The 6,936-nt window shown below is 41.1% G+C and overlaps 1 pseudogene; it reads right to left on the minus strand.

The window, feature by feature from the left end:
* Positions 1-554: 554 nt before the first annotated feature.
* Positions 555-6,462, minus strand: LOC124839961 (amino acid transporter AVT6E-like; annotated as a pseudogene).
* Between the last annotated feature and the right edge of the window lie 474 nt (positions 6,463-6,936).

Here is a 6,936-nt window from a genome sequence, read left to right on the forward strand (position 1 = left end):
ATTCAATAAATACCGCATATTAAATTTTTGTTCATACTTTCTGAAATTATTGCATGTCGCGCTGAGCTGTTTAGGTAAATAAAGAGGAATGAAAACGAAAATAATTGAACGAATGTCAATAAAAGCATCACGGGTATTCAGTCGGCTTAGCTCGGTCCTGGTGGGTGTCGTAAAAAAAAAAATATATATATATATATATATATATATATATATATACATATATATGGAGAAAATAAGATAATATATGTAAATAAAAGGTTTAAACCCTCCCTTGGTCCTCAAGTTTATATGAAAATCTCAGTTGGGTCCTCAAGTTTTTTTCTGTCTCAATTGGGTCATATTTTTTGTAAAAGTGAGCACATTATACCATAACCGTTAAATGGTGTGAGACGGCGTTAAATTGGTGTGAGCTGGATTTTTTCATTTACTGACGTGGCATTGTGCACTAAAATTAAAAGGCCACGTGGTGCCAGATCTTCTCCTCCCTCCCCCTCTGCTTCCTTCCATCGGCGCTACCCAGCTGCAACCTGTTCACCTTCCATGGCTTTCCCATATTACAAAACAATCATGCGCACCCCATCTCCTGCAGTTTGAATCACATTGCAGCAGAGCCAACGAAGAAATGTTTACTTTAAATTTTTTCCTGTAAAGAAGAAACCAAATTGTGTGGCTAAGACTTACTCTGAAGGCTATAAACATTGCTAACAGTCACAGCTAATACCAACATCAACCATGACAAAACCCATTCTCCGTAGCTTAGATCTCCCAGATGTTTTAGTCTCAAAGAAACAAGAGAAGGAAATATAAGGGTTTAAACCTAAATAAAATAAGTAAGACTTGAGATTTAAAATTGTAGAAGTGGGGTTATTAACTGGAGTATTTAACTTACTTACATTAGGCATTAGATTGATTTGACTTTTTGTAGTGTGTGTGCTTGTTTTTAGTGAAACAGATATTAGAAGAGTGATAGGAATGTGAAGGAAGAACAGGGGTGGTTTTGATTAGGATTGGAATCGACGAGACAGCTTTGGATGAATAGAAAGAAAGGAATGGGGATGTTGAAAGGCAGCGGATGGCCGTTGTTGATGTTAATGATGTTGTCGGTGGGAAAAATGGCGGCATCATCGGAAGAGGAAGAATGCGAGAATCGATGGATTCACATAAGGAAGCTACCTTCAAGATTCAACCTGGATCTGCTGGCAAACTGTTCGGAGTATCCAATGTTGGACGACCTGTGTCCCTACCTGGGAAACCACGGTCTGGGACAGAAAACCCATAACCGCTCCCGGAGTTGGTACCGAACCGACCCTTCCATGCTGGAACTCGTCTTCCACCGTCGGATGCTGCAATTATGACTTTTTAGTGTTCGGAGTATCCAATATAAAACCCAATGAAACAGCCGTGGTTGCCCCAGTGAACTTAAAAGCTGTCCAGATGTTTGGAATCATAGTAGACCCAATATATATGAGGACCAACAGAACCGCAGTCAACCCCAAAGATCTCTTCTTACTTTCTGAAAGAGGAGGTGATCCCCCAAACAATAATGCGTCCACTGTTTGGCGCAATGAAAAATGAATAACAGGGAAAACAAGTATCAAATGAAGAATGTAGCCAATCCCAACAATATAGTTCAAGACTGGCAAACATATGCATTGGTCATGATGGGTATCGCAACAAGAAAATCCAAAATTGCAGTTTTGGAGCTAAGATCAGGAGCCAATCTGGGAGAATCAATCCGTCCTTCCACGAGCTTGATGAAAGCAACCGTAAAAGCAACAACGACAAACAAAACACTAAAATTGCAGCTGTGTGGCGCCGATGGAAGGAAGCAGAGGGGGAGGGAGGAGAAGATCTGGCACCACGTGGCCTTTCAATTTTAGTGCACAATGCCACGTCAGTAAATGAAAAAGTCCAGCTCACACCAATTTAACGCCGTCTCACACCATTTAACGGTTATGGTATAATGTGCTCACTTTTACAAAAAATATGACCCAATTGAGACAGAAAAAAACTTGAGGACCCAACTGAGATTTTCATATAAACTTGAGGACCAAGGGAGGGTTTAAACCTAAATAAAACTAGGATAATACAAAAAAAAAAAAGAAAAAAAAAAGAAAAAAAAAAAAGAAAAAGAAAAAGGCAAAAGAAAAGACACATGGTGAATTCGTTGTCAATGAGGTTGTCAAGGGCGTAGTGTTTTTGAAAAGCAAAAGCAAAATAAATTTTGAAAATACCAAAGTTGGGTCTTCTCCTGATGCAAGGTTTCAGGGGTAACCATCGTTCTTTTCCGCCTAGAGCATCTGCATTCATACTACTTGAACCCTCAACCTTTTTGTTTCCCATTAAAACAAAGGATTGTCATGAATACAATACTGGGGCAGTGTTCATCATGGTACACATCCCCAACGATCTGTTGATTAAAAAAAAAATCAAAAAAAAAGGGGGAAAAAGAGAAAAAAACAATGAAGTCGATGTGTCAACCACTACCGAGTTTTATTCCAGGGCTAAGGTCGCGAGAAAGTAAGGTAAGCAAAGATTCAGAGTGACGTGTGGCCATTTTTTTCTTTATCCAAACGTTAAAAGAAGTTTATCCAATTGCACCCCTTTTGAGCCATAAATTATATTTGTTTTCATCACCCCCGACAAGAATCATTAGCACATTGATGTCAACCTAAAGGGTACATCAAGGGCATCCGAAATCAAGGAGGGGATTTCTGAAAAAAAAAAAGAAGAAGGAAAAAGAAATAAAAAATATATAAAGTCTCAAAGAAGTACACAACAGAGACAACGAAGCAAGCGACCCAAAAGGGGAAGAAAAGAAAGAAAAAAACAACAATGAAAATAAAAGGATGCCCGAAGTCTCAAATCTTTAGGGATAGTTGACTCGACACCTTGCAAATGATTCTTGTTGAAACGATTTAACCGCCAAACACTTATTTGAGCCTTCATTATCCATTTCTTTCAAAACCCTTTTACCTTTAGCCACGGTACAAGCCAATAAAAGTCCACGCTGACTGAAGACTGTTTGTCCTAATCTTTCTCACGAATTTAACCCTGAAACGAAATGATGTGGTGAATGGCACAATCACTCAAAAGAAAAGAAAAAAGAAGGAAAAAAAATATAAACATCGAAAAAAAAGGAAAAGACAAAAAAATGTGAAGTCTCCCCGTCAATCAGGAATCGCCAAATTGGGGCAATCCTTCCTACCCGAACCTTTCCCCCTCAAGTTTACTATACGCAACAAAGTTGGGGCAACCCTTGCGGGCCATGCATGTGTAGATACTAAACAACACCTCCCAAAGTAAGAAAAATTCAAATGCTAACGTTACCCACAGGTAATCAGTCAACCATCTACCTTTCATACTCATCTCCTACACCTTTTCAGGTTCAAGCTAGTGCTAGAGGGAATTCGAACCCCTAGTTACATTCTCTTCCTTTCATCAAAGAACCCACTGCTTCTTGACATTATTTTGACAACGGATTCCAAGCATAGAATTCCAAAAAAAAAGAAAAAAGTGCAGGAAAGAGAAAGCGAGAGCAAAAGAAGGGAACGAAACCAATGGCTCATATGCATTCATGCACCATCATGACATAACATCATTTCATAGAAAGCAAAGAAAATTGTTCAAAAATCCGTAAAGGGAAAATGAAGTGGTGAAAAAGGTTAGCAGACCTTTATAGCTAAATCTCTCTAATGTTTTGCTCAGTATTTACCAATGTTCCTTCAAAAAGGATCTGAATCCAAGAGTTTCTTCTACGATAGCACACCTCAAGGCACTCGTCGAGCCTATTGATCCTCATTTCATTCATCCACAGGGTTTGTACACCCTCCACGAGGTTAGTACACCTCACATCATTCATCCATAGGGTTTGTACACCCTCCACGAGGTTAGTACACCTCACATCATTCATCCATAGGGTTTGTACACCCTCCATAGGGTTTGTACACCCTCCAAGAGGTTAGTACACCTCACATCATTCATCCATAGGGTTTGTACACCCTCCATAGGGTTTGTACACCCTCCAAGAGGTTAGTACACCTCACATCATTCATCCACAGGGTTTGTACACCCTCCAAGAGGTTAGTACACCTCACATCATTCATCCATAGGGTTTGTACGCCCTCCAAGAAGTTAGTACACCTCACATCATTTGTTTAGGGTTTGTACACCCTCCACGAGGTTAGTACACCTCATATCATTCATCCATAGGGTTTGTACACCCTCCACGAGGCTAGTACACCTCATATCATTCATCCACAGGGTTTGTACACCCTCCACGAGGTTAGTACACCTCATAGCATTCATCCACGAGGTTAGTACACCTCATATCATTCATCCATAGGGTTTGTACACCCTTCACGAGGCTAGTACACCTCATATCATTCATCCATAGGGTTTGTACACCCTCCAAGAGGTTAGTACACCTCACATCATTCATCCACAGGGTTTGTACACCCTCCAAGAGGTTAGTATACCTCATATCCTTCATCCACAGGGTTTGTACACCCTCCACGAGGTTAGTACACCTCACATCATTCATCCATAGGGTTTTGTACACCCTCCACGAGGTTAACACACCTCACATCATTCGTTCAGGGTTTGTACACCCTCCACGAGGCTAGTACACCTCGTTCCGCTCAAGCACGATTTTGGTTCAGCGTTTCAAGCCCAGTCTTGTCTGGCGCCTCTAGTTTTTCTGTTATTTTGGGCCCTCTGCTCGGCAATGGTCAAATCCGGGTTCCCTTTGGTAAATCGACCCTCTGCTACGCAATGGTCGAACTCTCTGTGTTGCATCAAGACATTTTTCTTTGAATTCAATTATCGTATCTGCTTGGATAAGTTTTTTTTATTCTTCCTTCATTTCGCCTCCTTTGAAATCCAGACGAAATTAGTATTTCTATCTTTACTTATCTTTTACAATATAATATGAAAACATCACTTTGTCATATTATCTAGTAAAATTTAAGTAAAGAGGGGCAGCTGTCAATACCAAATTTCGTTCGGATTGACTTTTTGGACTTTACTGTAATCTATTATATTATTTACTTATTTTTATTTCTATTTCTTATTTTCGTTTTTATCTTTTATTTATTTATTGTTATTTATTTATTTATTTCTTTTCTTATTATTATTTTTTTTTGTTTTGTATTATCCTAGTTTTATTTACATATATTATCTTATTTTTCTCCATATATATGTATATATATATATATATATATATATATATATATATTTTTTTTTTTTCTTACATTTTTTATTATTTTATTTTCTATTGTTATTTTATCTTATTTTTTAAACTTATTTTGCTTAAGTATAATATGATTAAAAAAAAAGAGAGAAGCTGAGAAAAGAGAGAATGTTTTCGGTGGGGGGGGGGGGGGGGCAAGAAAAGAGCAGTACGCGTGTTGGAGGGTGAGGGGGCAGAAAACGATTTTTGCAGAGTGTGCGGGGTTGGCAGGGACAATTTGGATTGTACGGGGCTGGTACATTCAATTTGGGAGATACGGAGTTGCACAAAAGCACAGGGGAGCAGAGGAAAGGGGGATTCTGCTTTTGGGAGAGAAAAGAAAAGGAGGATTTGACACTGGACTTTCATCTTGGATCATCCATTGCTGAGGGGCATACACCATTTTCATCTGCAGAGAAAGACAAACTCCAGCCGGAGAGGGAACAGCAAACGGATCTTCGAAGAGGTAAGTAATACCTTACACTCCACGCTCTACTGAGTTGGTTACTTGCCCATGAACATATCTCTGTTACGATTGTTGTTAAATTTGTATATGAATGTTGTTGAATACCCTGGGTATTTGTATACATCCATTATGTTACCGAACATCATCGTCACCCTCCTCCGTCCATTCCCAACAACCTAAACCATGCCCACGGTTAATAGGAACACCCATCGTTTTACTCTTCATTCATCAAACACCTCACGACCAACACCCTCATTTTCATCCCTTTTCATCTCCAACGCCTGATACCACACGACCAAACCTCAATATTGGATCCCCCTCCCCGAATCATCAACCATATTCACTTTAACCATATTCATTTGCCACAACCATCACATACAACCACATACTCCTTCATCTTCAGAAATTCAACTCAAGCAGAGACCCCAACCCATACACCATTATCACGGAACCTCCATCCCAACTCACGCATAACACCACCATCCTCAACCTGCATTGCACAAAGCCACAGCCAAGAACAGTGACCAATCTCTGACACCCATCATCCACATTCACCCACTGCCACAAGCCATACTGACGCCCACGGCCAACACCTATCATCTTCATCCCTTCCCTCTTCGTTTTCGCCTCCAACACTTGATCTCAAGCACTGACACAGGTCCCTTTTGCTCGTCACCCCATCTTCATCCTTACCTCCCAGCCAACATCCATCTCGTCTTCCCCACAGGATACCACCTCCAGCATCATCATCTTCACCCGCAACCATCCTCAACACAGCCGCCACTCATCATCAACCCCAACAAACATAACCCGTGTCATTCTCCCTCACCTGCAATCAACCCAAACACAAACGGAAAATAGATAAAGGAGAATAGGAGAGCCCAGCGGTGGCTACCTCCAGGGCTGACGGCGCCGCGGTTGGAAACGGATCCGGTGGCACTTGGGTTTGTCGCCGACGCCAAGATCGAAAGAGGTGGTGGCACGGTGGCCGGGTCGCGGTGGTGAGCCATTGGAGAGAGTAAGAGACCTTGGGTCTTTGGAGAGTATGTGAGCCGAGGGAGTGAGCTTACGAGAGAGTGTGGGATCTGAGTGGGTAAGGAATGAAAGAGGAATGCTGAACCCCTAGGAGATTCTAGATCAGAAAAGCCACCCCGGGCCAGTGCTGGGCCAAGCCCAGAGATAAACGCTCGTTTTTCAGCCTTCTCCGAGCGCTCGTTATTCCCCTTGTTCGAACGCTGGA

The sequence above is a fragment of the Vigna umbellata genome, chromosome 11 (genome assembly GCF_029865625.1).
Source record: "Vigna umbellata cultivar VRB3 chromosome 11, Vumbellata_1.0, whole genome shotgun sequence".
Classification (NCBI taxonomy): domain Eukaryota; kingdom Viridiplantae; phylum Streptophyta; class Magnoliopsida; order Fabales; family Fabaceae; genus Vigna; species Vigna umbellata.